The sequence below is a fragment of the Monodon monoceros genome, unplaced genomic scaffold (assembly GCF_005190385.1).
Source record: "Monodon monoceros isolate NGI ecotype Baffin Bay Population unplaced genomic scaffold, NGI_Narwhal_1 Super_Scaffold_16, whole genome shotgun sequence".
NCBI lineage: Eukaryota > Metazoa > Chordata > Mammalia > Artiodactyla > Monodontidae > Monodon > Monodon monoceros.
The window spans coordinates 45612631-45635726 of record NW_021703772.1 but is presented as its reverse complement, the minus strand read 5'-3'; the positions used below and the strand labels follow the sequence as shown (position 1 = coordinate 45635726).

Genomic DNA, 23096 nt, shown 5'->3' with positions numbered 1-23096 from the left:
ATTCTTTTTGAAACTGTTCTAAAGGCCTTTTTAAAATTCAGAGCCCACATGATCTAATTGGCAGTTGCACATATCAAGTTAGAATTGATTATACATTGGTATCATCTGTTTGTTCTATTTAGAGGTGAAATAGCATTTCTTTTTCCACTTTGGCTTCCATATTTGCTTGGCACTCAAAGTGCTTGGAGTTGTAAGTTACACAGCACAAAAGACAAAGGAGAATTAAAAAAAATTAACTCTTCCAAAGAATGTTTAGCAGTTCTGAGATCAAAGGTCATCTACTAGTATCTTGTATCTTATTATCCAAAAGCAGGTATTAATTCCCCAGGTGCACACAGCATGGTGCCTGTATATCACCTGTGAAACAAATGTACTTTCTGGCTATCAAGAAATGTTTTGTTGTTGTGTTTTTGCCCCCCTGAGTGAAGGATTTAAAATTAAACATCAATTTATATGGGTATTTTTGATGATTTGTTAAATTTTATAACCATTACATTTAATCCACTTTAAATAAAAATATTTTATTATTTCAACAAAATAAAATTATTTTAACTAAAAGCAAAAGGTTTGCAGATTGATGCCAGAAGCTAAGACTTATGTATTAATTTGTTCTGTCAGTTGATAAATGTAAAAAAAAATAACGTAAAGTAGGAAACAAAATCTCAACAGTTTAAACATTGGCGAATATAGAAGGATCTTTTAGGCAGTCTATAAATTAGATCTTATTAACACAAATGTAGCTGAATCTGCCAGACAATCTAATGAATTGTGTAATCTTTGTAACTTTAACACTGACATGAATATTTTTAAATATTATGATGATTGTACTCCATAGTACTTCATAGACCAAGTCAGGAAGGGATCAAACCGACATGAAAAGTAAGCATCATGCATATTTAAGATGTCACACTCTCTGGTTTTTGCGGTTAGAGAAAAGAAAAGTGGGACATGAGCTGCATTGCCACCCAGCCTCTTCCTTTGTTCTAATTGGAACTAGCCTCAGGCATGAAGAAAGAAACAGAAACAAGGGCTTTTGCTTTAAGATTATTTTTTTATAAGTGTTCTTCCAAATCAGTAGTGATATTAGTACAGAACTGTAAAAAATAATTGCTTAGAAAGTATCCAAGAGAGAAACCTTGACTCACAATATACCCCCAAATTTGCTCCTCACTCATTTTTTTCCTTGAAGATCCTACAGATTGCTGATAACTCACCTTCTCTCAAATCTGCTCTACCCCACAATCGATCTGTTAGTAAGAACTTACGGCTCCATCCTCAAAATATATGCACAGTTTGACCAATTTTTACTTCTGTGTAGCTAACTCAGAACAAACTACCTTTCTTTGTCATTTCCACCAGGCCCCCTACTTGGCCTCCCTGCTTCCATGCTTATACCATGTACCCTCCCCTCAATGGTCTATTTTTCATTTACTGTCAGAGTGATACTTCTGAATAAAAAGTCAAGTTGTATCACCTTTTTTGCTAAATCTTTCCAGTGTCTTCCTATTGTACTTAGAACAGAATCTATACTCCTTGCCATGTTTACAAAGCCCTACAGCATCTGGCCCTGCTGACCTCCGCTCCTACCACTTTCCTTCTTACCTGCAGTCTCTGCATACTGGCTTCCTTGCTATTCTTCAAAATGCCAGGCTTGTTTTTCCCTCTTGCTCTTGTCAGGAATCTCCTCTGCTTACTGCTTCACTTCACCCAGGTCTCTACTTAGAAGTCATCTTACATTCCCTTTCTAAACCTCTGATCTAAAATTGTGCTCCGTCATATTGGTTTCTAACCCTTTACCCTGCCTTAGTTTTTATAGTACTTTTCACTGCCTAAAATTGTTATATATTTACTTTATTACTGCCTCCTCCCCCTCTTTCCCGCACCCCGCACCCCCCCCCCAAGAATGTCACGAGAGAAAGGAGTTTGTCTTCTTCAGTTACATCTTCCTAGCATTCAGATCCATGCCTGGAAACAGAGATGGTGCTCAATAAATATTTGTGAAAAGGAAGAAGGAAGGAAGGAAGGAAAGGAGGGAAGGGAGGGCAAGAGGGAAGAAAGAGGGGTGTTTCTTCAAGACCTATTTGATTGTCTTTCTAAAAGGAAAAAAAATGTATTTCCTTCTCCTCACAACACATCTGACAACTGATGTGTGAGCTTTTCCACACCAAACAATTCTCCAGTTCTTGGTGGACATGAACTGGCTGTCCTCCAATTTAACTATATTCTGATAACATCTACATATAGTTAGCACAGATCGCACAGGTTAACGGCTCAGTCCCACAAGACTACCCCCACTTCAGAAGCCAATCACAAGTTCCAGATTGTCACCTGTACTTCTGACCAATTGGCTATAAATTGGGGGTTCCCACAGACCCCTCTTTGGGTTCAATAATTTGCTCATAGAACCCAGGGAATCAGTCTACTTACTATTACCAATTTATTACAAATGGTATTTTAAAGGATACAAATGCATAGTCAGATGAAGAAATACATGTGGTGACGTCCACAGGAGCTTCTGTCGCTGGAGTTTGGGATGCGCCGCCCTCAGGCACATGGATGCATCTTGTCCACCAACCCAGAAGCTCTCCAAACCCCTTTGTTTAGGGTTATGAGGTTCCATTATGTAGTCATGATTGATTAGATCATTGGTCACTGGCATTGAGCTCAATCTCTAGCCCCTCTCCCTTCACCAGAGGTGGGAGGTAGGGCTGAAAGTTCCAGCCCTCTAATCTAATCCTCTGGCAAGGAGCCCCATCCTCCAAGTCACCTCATTAGCATAAACTCAGGTTTGGTAGAAAGGGACTTACTATGAATAACAAAAGACACTCCTCTCATCCCTATCACTCAGGAAATATCAAAGGTTTTAGGAGCTCTGTGCCTGGAACCAGGACGAAGACCAAATATACATCTCTTATTATATCAAAATATCATACCCTCTAAGCTGGAATGATCTTCTCTCATATTACTTTATGTACTTGTCTCTCTTGTTACTTTTACTCTCTATTATTTATTATTTATATGTATGCACATATTAAATCTTTCCTGGTGGACTGTCATCTCCTTAAAGCTAAGTTCTGCTCTTTTTGATTTGAGTACAGAGTATCACAGGATCTTAATAAGTAATTGTTTAATGAACAGGTGACACTACTCAGCCATACCTAGGTGGGTTTTTGGTCAGGTGCCTTCCAAAAGTGAGAATGAACTGTGATTATATTATTATTCTTCCTTTCTGCTCAGTTTCTTCCAATGAGTTTTATTTACTTATATTATGTTTAAATAAGCTAATCAGGCACAGGTTATTTGAGTGACTTTGGGTGAATTTCAAGCTAATCTAATGTGGATTGACCACCACCCCCCCGATTTCATATACTTAGAAATGTTTGGTTGATATCCAAAAATTGTTTGAGTGCACAGCCAAATTCTGAAGAAAGAAAGGGAAGAGTCATGATGGAAGATACGACCTTGGGCTTGCTTAAAACAAGGTAGCTGACATCTAGCTGCATACATAAAACTTGAGTGTTACTCCCACTATGAAAGTGAGGTTAAAAAACAGAAAAAAAAAAACAAAAATGAAAAACCTGTCCACTGACCCAGGTAAGCAGTTTGGACACTTTTGTCTGTACAGGGTCTTGGATGGGAGAAGAATCATCATCAGGTAATTCAAATTCCAGGCTTAAAAATGCAGTGAGAAAAGTTCTAATATATACTACCAGTGTGGTTTAAGAAATCCAGTCTAGAATTAATATAAAATCTTATCCAGGACAAAGCAGAGTTCAAAAGCAACTGTGCAAGTACATTTCATTTCAGGTCCCTGCTTACATTTCATCTTCAAACATTTCATTGGCTAATGTGAGTCACATGCCCAAGCCCAAATCCAGCTACTGTGAGGTTATGTCAAGGGAGTGTATATAATGCTGTAACAAGGGAGTGAAGAATTGAGAACAATAATTCATTCAACCACAGTGACAATCCTGTAAGAACTAGGAAGGGACAGGAAGAGGAATCAAAAAGTGTATAGTGAAGTATAGAAATAGCACAAAATAAAGTTGCATGAACAAATCCAAATACATCAATAGTTTCAATAAATGGAAATAGATAAAACTGGTTGAAAAACGTTATCAGATGGAAATAAACATGAGTTCAGCCATACTAAGCTTGCACAATGCTTAAAATCATATATTATTGCTATGTGTTTCTATGTCATTATAAGTCCTGTTGCATAATATAAAAAATGAATCTAGCACAACATCCCTCCATTTATACATATAGTAGATATTCCACAAATGTTCAAAAATCTAACTGTACTTAAAAGTTTTAGGGAGAGATGCTTTTTTTTTTTTAAGGAAACACTAAATTATTTCCTTAAATTAGGGCTATAATTAAATTATCATCTTTAAATTATACTCTTCTCTAAAAACCATGTCCCACTCCTTTTCATATCCCAAGGGGAACAGATTTCTCATCAACTATTGGTGTTCAATAGATGTTTGGAAATGATGGTGAGCTAATAATCTCAACATTCCAGAGAATAAGTAACTTCAAAAAAAGTAAAATTTGAGGTTGGGAAGGGATAGATTTCATGAAGATTAGAGTCTAAAACTCACAATTTTTACTAATGGAGAAATCCTTAGCCCCTCACTTAAAGCACATTTATCATTTTATATGGCATCCTACTCAGCTTGATTCTTCAAGTTCCTGTCAGGTAGCAAATTAGAATCATTAAATTAAAGTTAGAGGGGAAAAAAAATCTGTCCTAGAAAACTCTTAAGCAGACAAAGACATACATACAAGAATGTCTTTATAACATTCCTTCTGTATCCCTAAACCAAAAATATTTATTAAATGAAGTTTGGTTAAACAAGTTATATTGTATTTATATGGTGGAATGGTAGTTGACCTTTTCCTCCCCGTCTTTATTGGGGTATAATTGACAAATAAAAATTGCATATGTTTAATGTGAACAACTTGATTTAATATATGAATATGTTGTGAAGTGATTACCATAGTCAAGCTAGTTAACACATTCATCACCTCACATAGTAACCACTTTCTTTTAATGGTGAGAACAAATAAGATTTATTCTCTTAGCAAATTTCAAATTTGCAGAACAGTATTATTAACTGTAGTTACCATGCTGTACATTAGATTTTCAGAACTTATTCATCTTATAACTGAAAGTTTGTACCCTTGACCAGCATCTCCCCATCTCCCCGACTCCCCAGCTCCTGGCAACCACCAGTCTTCTCTGTGTTTCTATGAGTTTTACGTATTTTTAGATTCCACATTAAGTAAGATCATGCAGTATTTATTTTTCTGTGTCAGGCTTATTTCTCCCAGCATAATGTTCCCTAGGTTCATCCATATTGTTACAAATGGCAAGGTTTCCTTCTTTTTTATGGCTGAATAATATTACATTGTATCTATATATACCACATTTTCCTTATCCATTCATCTGGACACTTAGGTTGTTTCTGTATCTTAGCCATTGGGAATAATGTTGCAATGAATGCAAGAGACACCTTGTTTATCTGATATAAGGGTAGCCAGCACTAATCTCTTTTGGTTACTATTTCCATGGAATATCTTTTTCTATCCTTTCACTATCATCCTATGTGTGTCCTTAAAACTAAGTAAGTCTCTTATAGGTAGCATTTTATTAGATTTTTTTTTATCCTTTCAACCATTTTGTATAGTTTGATTGGAGAATTTAATCCACATATATCAAAGTGATTAGTTCATTTGTTCCTTTTTTCCTCTCTTTCTGTCTTTGTGATTTGTTGATAGGGATTAGAAACAAGTCACAGGGCTGCTTCAGGGACATGCCTCCTGCCACGTTCCTGGGTGGGTGGGAGTGCCTCTAGATTGAGGCAGAGTGGGGCTGAAGCTGGGTCACAGGGCTGCTTCAAGATCCTAAGCTGCACCAAGATCATTGGGCCTTCCTCCTGGAGCATTGATGGGCTAATTTCCCTGTGCAGTGGTTCTCTGCACAGGCAGAACAACTCCGGGAAAGCAGCTGGAAGGAGCTGGACCCAGGTTAAAGGGCTGATTCAAGATCCACAGACAAAATGCCTACCTCTGGGGATACAGATGGGTGTGTCTCCTTGGGGGGGGGGGTTCCTGGGTAGCCAGGACTGCTTTTGGCCTGTGACTGAGAGGGACTGAATGCAAGTTACAGAGACATTTCATGCTCTGCAGTAGAACTGAGGTCAGTGGGCTTGCCTCGGGGCAGAGACAAGTGTGTCTCCTAACCCGTCACTGGGTGTCAAAACCACTCCTGGGCTACAGTTGAAAAGAGCAAGAGTAAAAAACACAAACACATGGAGGCTAAACAATATGTTACTAAATAACCAAGGGATCACTGAAGAAATCAAAGAGGAAATCAAAAATACCTAGAGACAAATGACAATGAAAACACGACGATCCAAAACCTATGGGATACAGCAAAAGCAGTCCTAAGAGGGAAGTTTATTGCTATACAAGCCTACCTCAAGAAACAAGAAAAATCTCAAATAAACAATCTAACCTTACACCTAAAGGAACTAGAGAAAGAAGAACAAACAAAACCCAAATTTAGTAGAAGGAAAGAAATCATAAAGACCAGAGCAGAAATAAATGAAATAGAAACAAAGAAAACAATAGCAAAGGTCAATAAAACTAAAAGCTGGTTCTTTGAGAAGCTAAACAAAATTGATAAACCTTTAGTCAGACTCATCAAGAAAAAGATGGAGAGGACTCACATCAATAAAATTAGAAATGAAAAAGGGGAAGTTACAACAGACACCTCAGAAATACAATGCATCCGAAGAGACTACAACAAACAACTCTATGCCAATAAAATGGACAACCTGGAAGAAATGGACAAATTCTTAGAAAGATATAAACTTCCAAGACTAAATGAGGAAGAAACAGAAAATATGAACAGACTGATCACAAGTAATGAAATTGAAACTGCGATTAAAAATCTTCCAACATACAAAAGCCCAGGACCAGATGGCTTCACAGGTGAATTCTATCAAACATTTAGAGAAGAGCTAACACCGATCCTTCTCAAACTCTTCCAAAAAATTGCAGAGGAATGAACACTCCCAAACTCATTCTACGAGGCCATCATCATCCTAATACCAAAACCAGACGAAGATACTACAAAAAAAAAAAAAAAAATACAGACCAATATCACTGATGAATATAGGTACAAAAATCCTCAACAAAATACAAGCAAACAGAATCCAACAACACATTAAAAGGATCATATACCATGATGAAGTGGGATTTATCCCAGGGATGCAAGGATTCTTCAATATATGCAAATCAATCAATGTGACACATCATATGAACAAACTGAAGAATAAAAACCATATGATCATCTCAATAGATGCAGGAAAAGCTTTAGACAAAATTCAACACCCATTTATGATAAAAACTCTCCAGAAAGTGGGCACAGAGGGAACCTACCTCAACCTAAAAAAGGCCATAAATGACAAACCCACAATAAACATCATTCTCAATGGTGAAAACCTGAAAGCATTTCCTCTAAGATCAGGAACAAGACAAGGATGTCCACCCTCATCACTACTATTCAACGTAGTTTTGGAAGTCCTCGCCACAGCAATCAGAGAAGAAAAAGAAATAAAAGGAATACAAATTGGAAAAGAAGAAGTAAAACTGTCACTGTTTGCAGATGACATGATACTATACATAGAAAATCCTAAAGATGCCCCCAGAAAACTACTAGAGTTAATCAATAAATTTGGTAAAGTTGCAGGATACAAAATTAATGCACAGAAATCTCTTTCATTCCTATACACTAACAATGAAAGATCAGAAGGAGAAATTAAGGAAACAATCCCATTCACCATTACAACAACAAAAAAATAAAATATCTAGGTATAAACCTACCTAAGGAGGTAAAAGACCTGTACTCAGAAAACTATAAGACACTGTTGAAAGAAACCAAAGATGACACAAACAGATAGATATACCATGTTCTTGGATTAGAAGAATCAATTTTGTGAAAATGACTATACTACTCAAAGCAATCTACAGATGCACTGCAATCCCTATAAAATTACCAATGGCATTTTTTACAGAACTAGAACAAAATACCTTAAAATTTGTATGGAGACAAAAAAGACCCCTAATAGCCAAAGCAATCTTGAGGGAAAAAAAGCAGAGCTGGAGGAATCAGACTTCCTGACTTCAGGCTATACTACAAAGCTCCAGTAATCAAGACAATATGGTACTGGCACAAAAACAGAAATATAGATCAATGGGACAGGATAGAAAGCCCAGAGATTAACCCATGCACATATGGTCACCTTATCTCTGATAAAGGAGGCAAGAATATACAGTGGAGAAAAGATAGCCTCTTCAATAAGTGGTGCTGGGAAAACTGGACAGCTACATGTAATTAGAACAACATACACAAAAATAAACTCAAAATGGATTAAAGACCTAAATGTAAGACCAGACACTATAAAACTCTTAGAGGAAAACATAGGAAGAACACTCTTTGACATAAATCACAGCAAGATCCTTTTTGACCCACCTCCTAGAGTAATAGAAATGAAAACAAAAATAAACAAATGGGACCTAATGAAGCTTAAAAGCCTTTGCACAGCAAAGGAAACTATAAACAAGACAAAAAGACAACCCTCAGAATGGGAGAAAATATTTGCATACTAATCAATGGACAAAGGATTAATCTCCAAAATATATAAACAGCTCATGCAGCTCAATTTAAAAAAAACAAACAACCCAATCCAAAAATGGGCAGAAGACCTAAATAGACATCTCTCCAAAGAAGACATACAGATTGCCAACAAACACATGAAAAGCTGCTCAACATCACTAATCATTAGAGAAATGCAAATCAAAACCACAATGAGGTATTACTTCACACTGGTTAGCATGGGCATGATCAGAAAATCTCTACAAACAACAAATGCTGGAGAGGATGTGGAGAAAAGGGAACCCTCTTGCACTGTTGGTGGGAATGTAAATTGGTACAGCCACTATGGAGAACAGTACGGAGGTTCCTTAAAAAACTAAAAATAGAATTACCATATAACCCAGCAATCCCACTACTGGGCATATACCCAGAGAAAACCATAATTCAAAAAGACACATGCACCCCAATGTTCATTGCAGCAGTATTTACAATAGCCAGGTCATGGAAGCAACCTAAATGCCCATTGACAGATGAATGGATAAAGATGTGGTACATATATACAATGGAATATTACTCAGTCATAAAAGGGAACAATATTGGGTCATTTGTAGAGATGTGGATGGACCTAGAGACTGTCACACAGAGTAAAGTAAATCAGAAAGAGAAAAATAAATATCACATATTAACGCATATATGTGGAATCTAGAAAAATGGTACAGATGAACCGGTTTGCAAGGCAGAAATGGAGACACAGATGTAGAGAACAAATATATGGATGCCAAGGTGGAGAAAGCGGGGGTGGGGGGTGGTGGTGGTGGGATGAATTGGGAGATTGGGATTGACATGTATACACTGATATGTATAAAATAGATAACTAATAAGAACCTGTTGTATAAAAAATTAAATTAAAAAATGTTTAAAAAGAGCAAGAATCAGGTTCAAGGCCTTTACAGGATCTGTGCAGGACCGAGACTGGTAAGCCAGCCTCCAGGGACTCAGACAGATGTGGCTCCTGCCAGCACTTTTGTCATTGATGGCTGCCAAATTATTGTTGTTGAAGGGGAATACGAGTGGGTGATCTCCTGTTCCACCATCTCACTGATATCACTCAGGCAATAATTGACCTTTAGAGATGTGACAAGTGAAAAAAAGGCTACAAATGCACATCCTCAAACGTGTGTGCACACACAGACTCTGTGTATGTTTGTGTGTTCTGTAACATTCTACACCAAACTGTTTTCAGTGGTCAGCGTGATCTTCAAGGCATGGCTCTGGGGGGAAGAGACACGGGAAGAAGGGGAGAAGGGGACAGTAGTTAAACTGGGGAGATGGGTCTTTGTCTTTCCCTTTTGGCGTCTCTGTATTTTTTGAAATTTTGCAACAGATATGCTATGCAAATTTTGTCATAAAAAATCAATAAAGAAAAAGTAGTATATAAAATACTAGAGACAGGCTATACTGAGCACTGCTTATCAGTAAGGTGATGCAGGAAAACCGTAATGAAATGAGATTGCCTTGCATCAAGTAGCATTAGATGATAGGGAAAGGAAGTCATTTATATCCTTATTCATTTATGCATAGCCTATATGTATATTTTTTAAAGAGTGCAACCATAACATCTAAAAGAATTCAAAATTGAGGAAATAACACAGAGGGTATAAGCAAAATAAGTGAAACTGAGTTGAACTGGTTTATGAATGTATTTCCTGGAGGTCTAGCATATTTGCTAGAATTGGGCCACAGATAGGATTCTAAGATTTATATAAAGCAGAGTAGATAAAGAAACATAATTCACAGTGTTCATTACATAAAAACATATCTATTTTGGGGAAGCTCTTAGTAGTCATTTTGCATTGAGCTGAGGGCAGAGTGGATAACTGCTGAAGCTTCTTTCAAGTCCCTCTCAGTTACCAAACTTAACTGTAGCAAGGTTCCATTTGGAAATTAAGACACTAGCCAGGTTGTTTAAAGACATAAATTACTTGAGAAGTTACTCATGTGGAATACCTCAATCCTCAAGGATAAATGGGGCATTAATGTATTTTGTGCAGAATCACACATATAGGAATGTATTTTGATATTGTAGTATTTCAACTTTGTAATGACTCCTGTCTTCAATTTACCACCTGTGTTGTAGGTTATGGCTACAAACCTAATGGTAGTGTTTACAAGCTCTTTTGTATTATTTTTGCAAGAGTAAGAAGGTATTCAAGACATTTAGACATAATTGTTATCAACTTGAAAGCAGAACCGTTAATAATCATGTACTTCATTACTCAATACTATAAGGACTATTTCTGGTAGAATAAAAGATTAAATTCTACTTATACCCTCATTGGGAATTTCCATTTCTATTGATGACAAGCTGATCAGTGAATCATGATCTATTAATCAGTTCTCAGATGTATGTTGGGCCTTTACTCTGTGCTCAGCGTGGCGTTAGGAACTGTAGGAGGAGGGGTGGGGAGAGGGAGATGTAAGAAGTGGCCTCTACCCTGGGTTGCTTACACAGAGAGCAGATACATTTGAATAGCATTGAAAGCCCAGTTGGGACAGGTGGAGGACGGGGTTGGCACACTACACATCAAAGTGTGGAGATGATTATAGTATAACTGAAATCTACATGGCTCTTTAATGTTTACAAAATACTTGCCCATATGTTTGATCCTTCCAGAATCCATGTATTTAGAAGAAACCACAAGATTTCTCTTATAGTCTCTTGCATATGTGATAAATGATAGCTATATATCAGATCCTCCATAAGCTCTTTTACAATGTTTTAGGCATACAACAGAGTGATTCAGTTATACATATATATACATATATATATATATCTTTTTCAGACATATTACCTTAATTAAAGTTAACCCAAATGATGATCAGAGAGGCCTGATATTGTCTGGTCCATCTTGAGCCCAGTGCTGTACAACCCTGTGCTTTCCATCTTCTGTGGTTTGGTTAAATGACTCAATAAAGACCCTCCTTTTCTTGCTTAAGCTAAAATTGATTTTTCTTTATTTGGAACTGAAAGAGCTCTGATCGATAGAGCTTTGTAAGTTTAAAATAATGCAACAGATATAAAATGGCTTCTTCTGTTTACTGAACAAGGAAACATTTTGAATTAGACTTTACAATGATGGGTTGATGAGTTAAGATCATTGGTTTTCAAAACGTGAAAAATAGCCTTTTAAAAAACTAGGTGAGGCTTTCCTGGTGGCGCAATGGTTAAGAATCCGCTTGCTAATGCAGGGGACACGGGTTCGAGCCCTGGTCTGGGAAGATCCCCCATGCCGCAGGGCAGCAAAGCCCGTGAGCCACAACTACTGAGCCCGCGTGCTGCAACTACTGAAGCCCGTGCGCTTAGAGCCCATGCTCTGCAACAAGAGAAGCCACCACAATGAGAAGCCCATGCATCACAACGAAGAGTAGCCCCTGCTCGCCACAACTAGAGAAAGCCCACACGCAGCAACGAAGACCCAACACAGCCAAAAATAAATAAATAAAATAAATTAATTAAAAAAAAAAACTAGGTTAAAAATATCAAATGTCAGCTAATAATATTCTTTTATTTTTAGAATGTCAGTAAAATTATTCTAATAGTAATTACAGACGTTATATTCTTTGTGAAAAATAAAATAATGAACATATTTGGAATTAAAACTGGTGGCATTTTAAATTTATATATAAATGTCAAAATTAATTTTCTTCCTTTTGATGTTTTTGAATAAAATATAGAGACCTCATAAATAAATACAATTTTCTGTTTATAAAGTAATGTACCTTCTTTTTGTTGTTATCTTGATCTTTGTTTATGATGTTTAGTAGCCTCTGGTAAATGGAGTTAAAGCACTTGAGTCCTTAGGTCATACATAAAATCATTAACATTAATTATTAGCCACATTCTGGGCTTTTATAAAATGAAGAGTGAAGGAATTAATAAAATTGTGATTGTATATGACCACTTTGCTTTCTAAATAAAAAGATACTTAGATGTTATATTTGTAAAAATAATACAAAAGACGCTTTCCAAGATACTTTTTTTTTCAGAGAAAGTATGTAAAGTACCTGGAAACCTTTTTTTGTATTACTTTGGAAACTAGGTAAATGCCGAGGTTCTTTGTGGAAAATAGGATAGACTGGACAGCTTGGGTCTGAATCTCCCAAGAGATTCCTCAAGAGGCCCACTGCCCCTATTGTGTTGCAGCTGGCCTGATTTTCCTGTTTATTTTACCTCCTGATTCTTGAAGGCTTCTGAATGTTCATCATCTGATCTAAAGCTACATACATCACATTGTAGACATTAAATGGTAACTAAGGCATTTTAATCAACGTTAAACACAATGACTGCCATTTCACCATAAGAAAAAAAAATGAAATAGTTGCAACTCTAGAACATAAGGAATGAAGCAAATATGAAGTTAAAATGAAGTATTTCTCACTTAGAACAGTATTTTATCAGTTTATATTTTTAGAAGTTTAGGTTACAAACTGGGATACAGTTCTTTGAAAGACTCTTTTGTTAAAAAACAATTTTATAAAAGATCTTAAACTAAAAAATATGTGAACTTCTAATTTTAATTGTATCTGAGAATGAAATTCAAAACATATCAGAGTAATAGTTCTAATCACATGTATACTTTCTCTCAGTAAGTCAGTTGAACATGTTTTCTTCTTCTCCAAAAGATAGCTCTAGAAAGATTTTTAAAAATCCGCTGTGACATTCCATTTTTTCTCCTAGTGCCACACCAGTTTCTGGCATCCTTACCCCCCTTTCTAGTTCTACTTAGGCCTTACCTCTGGCCCAGGCCATTGCAGTACACCCTTAGCTGATTTCCCTGCCTTGTAAACTCTCCTTATTCAAATTATCCTCTTCTCTGCTGCCAGATTAATACTGGTAAAACACATTTTCATTGATCAATATCCAATATCGGTATCTGTCAAACTATTTTTTCTACCCTAAATTTAATTGGAAAAGCTGGCTCCTCCATTAAACCAGCCATGATTGATTTCTGCCGTCATTGAACTTCTAGCTCATAGATACATGGCCGTTTTCCATGACCACATTGTGTCATAGTGATCTGTGTGTATGCCATATTCTTTTCAGTTGTAAGCACATCAGCACATAACTGAGCTGCTGTGCTGGAAAATGCCCAGCTCAGTGCTTGTTCCATCAAAAGCAGTCAATACATTTTTATTGAAATTCTAAGGTTGTATATTCTAGATCGGCAGGATATAGACAGGTTCTACAAAAATATTCTGTATCTTTCTACCTAAAACTGACTTTAACTTACAAAAAAAATTTTTTTATTAAAGAATCTTTTCTAACAAATAGTCAATTTTGAATAAATATAATTGTAAGAATACGAAGGAATTCCCAAAACAGACTCCAACTGATTGTCGCCTGCTGTTGTTTTTTAATGTTAATATCCTCATCGTTTTGTCAAATTTGTAACGAATAACTTTCTAATGATCAAAGAGGAACAGGTTTCTACTTCATGCAGAGACAGAACGTCGAGTCTCTTAATATTATTATTTATGGATCTCACGCCCTGTATGGTTTCTCACTTTGGTTGGTGCCTAATCCTTGAAGTCAATTCCACTCCACCTTATCTCAGTTCTAAGGTTCCCTCCTCAGGTTGCTAACTCTGTCTTGCCATCCATCCAGGTCCCTCGATGAATGAAAATCAAAAACAAAAACAACAATTACTTAAAAAACAAATTAAGAATTGTTAAAAAGGCATTAAAAGCAGACAAGGAAGACATAGGATGTGTTTCATAGTGAATAACTGGGAGAGTGATTCAAAGACAATAAATACGAGGGGACTCGAGAGGCTCATTTACAAGTAGCTAAAGCAAGGGCTATGTTTATCCACTCTACTAGAAGACTGTATACCAAATGCTTTAGCAGTCATTAACTTTGATTAAAAAATAAATATAGTAATTCTGAGAGACAGAGGATTAGCAGTGCAAGAGGTGTGTTTCAGGCCTCTGCATAATTCTTTTAACTTCCTACCATAGACTCCTCTCCAGGTCTGTCATGATCCCGGATTAGTGCACATTAGTGCCCACTACCATTTTTTAACAGAAGTCTCATTTTTAAGACGTTTAAGTTGGTATGGTTTGGCATGACCAAGGATATTTTCATTTTATTCCTGTCTATTCTTCTACTATTTTTTCCATTTTAAATTTATCACTAATCCTACAAATTGAAACAAGTTTCTTAACCTCCTGATGGGGAAAGGCAGTAAAACAAAACTTAACATGTCATGTAATTTTAAGATTTAATTCAGCATCTGTTGCAAGGAATGGTCGTTTAAGATCTGTATGATTGTTTATGATTATAGATTTACATGGAGTAGACATTATTGGCTGCATATCCTCAGCCAGTCTCCCATCCTTTCTTATGGATGAACCCACCTAGAAGCTAAAATTTCTGATATTTACTTTCCTGTGCTTGGTAACAAGTGTGTTCTAGTCGTGAGAACCAATTCTCTTTAGAAGCTTCTAGAAAGTTTGTGGGGATTTTTTCCTAGGAGAAAATGAAATACTCTTCTAGCTACATTCGTGTGTTTTTAGGTAAATGGGGCAGTCATTTCGTGACTGTGAAGGAATAACCTAAGACAAAAGCCAACATGCTGAGGATGAGAGAGCAGAAGAATTGAAAGCACTAGGGTCTTTGATGACATCTATGTGTTTGTATTTACCAACCTGGGAAACGTTGCCTTCAGATTTCTTGTTAATGTGAGATGATAAGCCCCTATTATGCAAGCCACTTTTAGTCAGTCTGTTACTTGCATTCGCAAAGCATCCTAAGTAAGACAAACTGAGTCCAAGTTTGGCGACTCTAAGATGGCAGCATACAAATGTGCGTAGGAAACAGTATTTCTAACTTCCTAGATTCTGAGTTCAGCCTTGTTTCCTGGGTTTTTGTGTTTGGATTCTGCTGTTCTGACTGGGTGTAGGTGACTTGCCTGTCCTTCTCTGCCACAAGTGACTTGTGTGGTTTAAATCTTTTCAGTATTTGTGCTTGTTATTTCCTCTAGGATCCTCTCATCCCACTACATGATAACTAGACAAGGTTTTAAAGCATTAAATTTCAATTTATATGCAAAGAAAGTTTTTTTGAACTTGTGTAAGTGAAGCATGATTTTACTTAATGATGTATTGGTATTTCTTGCTAGATGTCTAACAGCTTTGGGAATAAGAGTTGCTATGGCACTGTCATTGTACACAGTGGTAATTTAGAAGGAATCTGCTTTATAATAATAAATCCAAGGTGAGAATCAGCCCTATATAGTAGGAAGTTTAAACATGTCTGTAAGAGTCACATCAACTTAGCAGAGAATTCTGACTCTGCCACTTTGATTGACATATAGATTTGGGTAAATTATTTTGCTACATTAGTCCAGATGTGGACATGTTGAATTGCTACCACTCTGAGAATATTATTTTGAGAAGTAAATGAGATGCTATATTTAAAGCACTAGTCATTGCCAGGCACACACTACATGCCAAATATATGGTATATAAACTCTTCAGAGCTCCCTGAAAATGAGACTGAGGTGAGAATTTTAGTTACTCTGTTAACCCATTGATTCTGTTTATTCCATACCCATAGACTGTATGACCCTCTACATGTGTCTTGCTGTCTTACCATTGATCATAAGACATCCTTGGGAGACAGAATTTAAATCCATTTCTTTCAGTGTAAGACATAACATAAAGTATCAGTAATTGACTTTACTATAGGAATACAGAGTTCATGCAGGTTAAAGCAAAAATCAGATACCTAGATTGAACACATAATTGGAAACATCAGAGCATGTAGTCTGTGTCAAGTCAAGAAATAAGAGGTTAAGTCAGAGAGATATAGTTTGGATTCTGAGATAGTGGAATTTCTCAGATATTTTGATCTCATAGTGGTGAAAGAGAAAATTATGAGCACCCTAGAAGATCTGTGATAAAAAGTTTAGATAGATGTTTGATAGCGTGTGTGAAGTAGCACTGCTAATTATAACTTATCTAGTTTTAAGAAATATCTGTATAACTCTTTGACCTACGTTATTACAATCAATCAGGACCTATATTCTTTTCTTCCTTTGCAGCCCCAATTTTAGTTCCACTATACCATCAAAAAAAACTGTTTCCCCACATCAGTAAAAAAATGAATAAATTAAAAACAGAAATATTTTATGTAATAAATATATCTCCTGTCTACCTTCCAGACGAAGATATGTTCATTCATATGGTATTTGTAATATAGTGTAAAAGTCTCCTGAACTTGCCATTATAAGACCCAGGGTTAGATATTTAATGTGTCTCTTACCAGCTGTTTGATCTGGGGAACATTTAAAACCTACATGGATCTCCGCATATTCATGTATAAATAGTATTACCTGCTTCAGACAATGGCTGTATTAAACAAGAACATATGTGAAAGCACCTAGTTATACAGAGCCTGACACAAAATAGGCGCACAGTAGATGTTTAGTGAATCATACATTATTCTTAAATTTAGTGTTTATCATGTCCCACCTTTGTTTTCCCCAGCCTTGCAGAGAAACAGAATATTTATCCTGTAAAAATATGTTAGCCCTTATAGTAACTCTGCTTTCATTTATCTCGTCATATAGTAAAGTTAACCTCAGGGGTAGGAAATTTGTTTTACTATTTTCTCTTCTTCCTTCGTCCATAAGTTTTCTCTGTATTCCTCTCCACTCCCCATTGAATCTCTGTCTGTGAGCTTCAGCTTTGGCCTGCCTCCCCATATGTCTATGTATTTTTCTTGCTAAAGAAATTGTGTGGAATGAATACTAATTGGGTAGTAAATATACTTCTAGTAACAGCATTATGGAACTCAACATATAACAGTATGAGAATACAGATGGCTTGAGCATTGTGAGATATCATCGCTTCCGTGGGTTGGTGTGTGTAGTGCAGGGTATGCAGCACAACGATAAAGCTAGAAAATTGAAATGGATATTTCTGCTATAGGTCTACCAAATGAGAATGCATTTCTGCTAATGCGAAGGATTGCAAAGCAATTGCCATCGCTACTCTAGGATTCAGAGTCTTGGAATCATGCCTGGAAATAATGCATTGGAAGGGTTATACGAGAGTATGACCAAAATGAATTATTGCCACATTATTGGCAAATTCAGTGAGAAATTGGTTTTGCTTGAACTTTAAAGGAAGTATAGCAGTAGTTCAGATGGCCTCTATAGAGTTTCTTTTTTTCATTCATTCAGGTATTTAGAAAGTTGTTCTGTCTCTGATTCACTTTCCTTCCCTTCTTCTTTCCTAATAGTATACATTTAGATTTCAGCTAATTCAGTTTCTCTAAATCTAACCAATGTTGCAATATGTATGGTTTACATATGCAAATTGATGATTACCTAAAATAATATTAATAATGTATATAATATGAAAAAAACACTGAAAATATGTATTACATTATCATTAATACCATTAAGAAAGATATTTTAGTGTTCTTGCACTATATTTCTGGCATCATACCAGGTGATTTAGAATTTCCAGAATATGACAAAAATAATTCTGTTTTCAATAGATAAAGTAGAAACTTTCAGATTCAGATTTATTTGTTATCAAATTATTGTTTTTAATCTTAATATTTAAAATATGTAATTGTTTATTGGTTTATGATGAATAATATTCAAGCATTAAGTACATACATATAGTATGTACATAATACAGTTAAATTACACATAGTTATACTATATTTTTGATCAATTTCTAGTTAGTATTTTGGATTAGAAGAATAATTGTGATATGGAATAACTAGATAGAAGGAACTAGTTGACCATGCAAATTTTGTAGTGACTCTCTAATATTAAAAAAGCAGTGTTTGTTTAATCACTATATAAATATATACATTATCTACATATATGCAATTATATATTTTTTCTCAATTGCAGAAATCAGTGCATCTGTGGACTAAGATGTATCACTATCATTTTCTTTAACTCTCTTCAATTTAGAATGTTTTACTTAATATAAAAGAAATAGAAGGTATGAGAACATGAGATTTCTTTTCTAATGGAAAGATATTTTCTGTTTAGTAGGTATATTTGGACTTATTAAACTTTCAGAAGGAATTGTTCTTCTATAATCCAAACCCAGCAGAAGCAAGGGTAGAAATTCCTCCATGTTTCGGGAGCTCCAACTTCACTATTCAAAAAGATTTCCAATTCAGTCTGAAGCGCCATCTGTCTCACAGCTGAAGATCATTAAGCTTCAGCAACATTCCCCTCTCTCAGTTCCTGATTTCTCCCAAGCAAGGAAGAGGTTTTACCTTTCCTTGTAGCAAATCACTCAGTTAGTAAATGAGTATATGCACTCATTTAAACTGCGAAATGCAGTGACTCTTTTTAGCTTAAAACGAAAGCAGCACTAGTGTCTTAACTACTGACCTTATATTTTGGTTAATGATTTCTGAATTTAAATTTTTTTAAGAACTAGTTTTCTACTGATTTTTTTCTAACAGTTTATGATCTAAAAAACATACATTGCAAAGGAAAGACACATTGTTGTTTTACTTTACCTGGCCAACATTGGCACAGAAATGATCAAAGACATTCACAACAATTCAGTCACTTTGTTGGACTGCTGAGTGAGCACATTTGTGTAATGTTAAGGGAATGAGTTGGGCTGCATATTGTCACATACGGTTTGCATTATGAGAACAGAATGTTAAATAGAAAAAAAAAAAGCACTGGGGAACATGAGAAAACTCCAGATTTGTTTCTCTGTGAAAGAACGTTTTGATTTCACCTCCACCAAGACAGGACTTCTTTGTAATGGTGTATGTACTGCATTTTTATCATTAAGTAATGATTATCTGCTTATGATTCTGTTAGATGAGTTAAGTGGATAGATTCCAGCACTTAAAATGTGTTTATACTTTGCCAATATTTCCATAATTTAAAAAAATGCTTATTTTAATTTAGGCTTCTTATTCTCCATATTAATATTATTCTCAATATTAATACCATAACTGAAAGCACAATGTTTGTAAAGTGTTCTTTGCTCTACACTTTGTAAAGAAGTTCACTGGGAAATGTACATCTTACTTCTCTTCTCAGTTTATTTTTTTATCTTTGATATCCCTTCTAGGGTGTACTAGGAGACCAAGAGGAATAAAATTTAAATTGCATCAAGGCATTTCAAATCCACTGAAGCACTGGTTTCTAGGCAGGATAGAAATGTATGTCATAACATACAGTAAATTAAAGTTTTAATCTAAAAGCAAAGATGGATGGACCTCAATTTATGCTTTTAAATATTATGGTTAGAATAAACAATATTTCTCTAATGAGTAGAGTAAATTTTAAAAAATAGAGATGTGTAGAATTAAGATGAATGGTTTTGTAATTATTTGAGTATTTTTATAATTTTGGACCATTAAAAGTAAGTATACACACTACAATATTTAATATATTCTAATACTCACATTTAGCTTTCTAAATAAAAGAAAGCTATGGACCAACCATTCTTGTTATTCCCAGACAAACTTGTTCTCTGTCTGGTTGTCACTAAATCTGAAGCTTATGCTTTCGTGACTCCTCTTTTTATATGTTAAGAATAACAAAAGGAAAGCAAGCACCAAATCCAGAAGCAAGTGTGTGTTTCTGCAGAGAAATCGCAAAATCAGGAGGCTTTTCACCTCCAGGTCACTGGACTGAAAGCAGAGCTAGCTGACCAGGTTGTGCCTGACAGCAGTTTTCTGATACAAGAATGCAAAATAAGGAGATGAACTCACATCACATGGTTCAAGTCTCCTTGTTAGATATTAAAAATGCCAAGGACTAGAAAGAGACTGTTTTTCCCTAACATATTTATAAACTTTTCAAACCCACCTTGCTTAAAAGTATTTTCTCATTTTATCTTCTGCAGTTCTCACCAACCAAGATTTTTATAGTCCAACTCCGAACTCTTCTGCGCTTAAGTAGATCAAGAGGCTGAAACAAACACACATACACACAAAAACTCACATGCTGATTAGTCTGACTTTATGTTTAGACTGAAGTCCTCATCAGATCATTACAAATGCCCAGAAATTCAACTGCTTTGTCTCTTCACTTTGCTCTTTTCTTCGAGATGACTATTTTCTGACCCCTCTTCTCCTCTTCTTTTCCCTTCTTTAATCCTTACATCCCTTCATCTTCCTCACTCAGAGGTAAGAACCTGCTTTTTATTTAACTGATAAAATACATGCAATTAGATGAGAAATTCCATATTTTTCTCACCACTAAATCTACTGAACTACCAATGATTTTTATATGTTCCAATGACTCAGCCTTCCTTTCTGTTATGAGTGAACTACCTCTCCTTTTATCTAAGGACAGTCACTTCATTTGTGGATTCAACCATATTCCTTTATGAATGCCTGTTCAAGGAATTTGTTCCTGCAATTATCCCTTCTCTTTTCTGTATCATCAATTTTCTCCCGTTAAAGATACTTTCCCATCAGCCTAAATACACATGCAGTAGTACCCAATTAATATCTATTCCTTGAGCTCATCAGCCTTAAGTCCTGCCTTATTTCTTGCTTCCCTTTATAGAAGAATTCCATGAGTTTCTCCACTTGCTTTCTCTACTCTCTCACTTCTTCTCTCATGAACCAACACCGATCAAGCTGTCTTAGCCCCTTCACCCCTGAAACTACAATGCAAAAGTCACTGATAGTCTCCATGTTGTGAAACCGATAGCCATTTCTCAGATATCCCCTTTGTAGACATGTCAGTATTATTTAATCTTCTCTTAATGAAAATTTCTTCATTTGGATGCCATAAATGCACAATTTCTTGGTTTTCATTTGACTTCAGGGGCTGTTTCTTAACCATCTCCCAGCTTAATCTTCTTATTCTGCCTAATTTATAAAATCTGGCATGCCTGTGGGCTCAATTATCATTTCTCCATTTGTACACACTTCCGAGCTGACCTCATCATCTATAAACTGGTTACTTCACAAATTATATTTCTACTCCTACCCTGCCTGCCAGTCCCAGGCTCCTATATCTAACCATTCACTCAGCTTCTTAGATGTCTAATAGATATCTCAGAACTAACATATCTGAAACAAGTCTTGAATTCCATTTTCCAACCTTTGTTTCCGCAAGTGTCCCTTTCTCAATAAATGTACTATGATTTACTCAGCTAAAAAGAAAAAAGAAAGTTGTCCTTGAATTCCCTTTCTCTTACTTTCCGTATCCATCCATCAATTAGACTGGCTAGCTCTCTCTTTGAAATATAAATTAAAAAATATTGCAAAGGGTCTGAAGACATGACACAGTGGAAAAAGTAACCAGAATTTCAAGAACTTTGTGGCAAAAGTTAAAAGAGAAATCTATAACTCTAATGATTTCCATCTCTTGGTGGAATGAGGATGTTAATGATGCTCAAGAATTAGAAAGAACTAGGATTAAAGTAGAACAAAGAGCACAAGTGTAGGGAGTGGGAAGATGTTCCTGTTCCTCTGAGATAAGAGAGAAGATGAAGAGAATAGGCAGAGATTGATGTCTGGGTATTTGGATCTCAACCTTAAAGTGGGTAATCACCATTGCCCAATTGACTAATGGAGATAGAAAAAAAATGAGGGGGTATGAACGGGCTGACATCAATCATCTCAGCCCAGTCTAGATGCCTCCATTGTATGGAAGGTAATTTTTTCCAATCTTAAATGAGCTTCGGCATTTTCCTGTACTGAAGGGCAGGGGCGCTGACATCACCCCATAAATGTACCACAAGACTCCATGTACCCTGGGTGACTGAATAAAGAAAAATGGCATGGTAATGCCAGCCTTATACCAAGATTTATATATTGATAGCAGGTGCAAGGTATTGAAATAATCATACTCCTTAGGGCTGTTCAAAGTCACTGTCCTTCCTCTGATTTGTTACCTTTTATGCCCATTTTTTATCCCTTTCCCCCTCTTCAGCATACTCAGTTGTTTCATGTACATATTTTTTTGTTTGTATTTATTCTTTTAAAGTTGGTATTGTTTTGTATATAAGCATTGTTTAATTTGGGGATTATCTGGTTCACCGTCTTGTTTGTTGTAATCAGCATTGTCTCTAAGATCCACTCATTTTGTTATGCACACATTTAATCATCATTTTCAATTGACCATTCTACAGAGTACTCCTTGATGTACCCTTGCCACATTTTGCCTGTCTCTTCTACTGGTGATAGACAATCAGAATGCCTCCAGCCCCTTACCACCTCAAACATTAATGAGATTTCTCACAGAAGTCCTTTGTGGACCTGTGAGAATTTCTCTGGGATGAATACTCAGGAACAGAGTTTCTGAGTTATAGGGTATGTGAACATTAAATTTGTTTAAGCACTATAGATTGTTCTTCAAATGAGCCACGCTATTTATAAATTGTCCCCATTAGTGCCTGAAGG

At 35.9% G+C, this 23096-nt stretch overlaps 1 protein-coding gene across 1 annotated transcript in view; it reads left to right on the top strand.

Moving 5' to 3' along the window:
- GULP1 (GULP PTB domain containing engulfment adaptor 1) overlaps positions 1-23096 on the top strand; it is a 237084-nt gene that overhangs the window by 126444 nt on the left and 87544 nt on the right. The gene's annotated exons all lie outside the window — the stretch shown is intronic.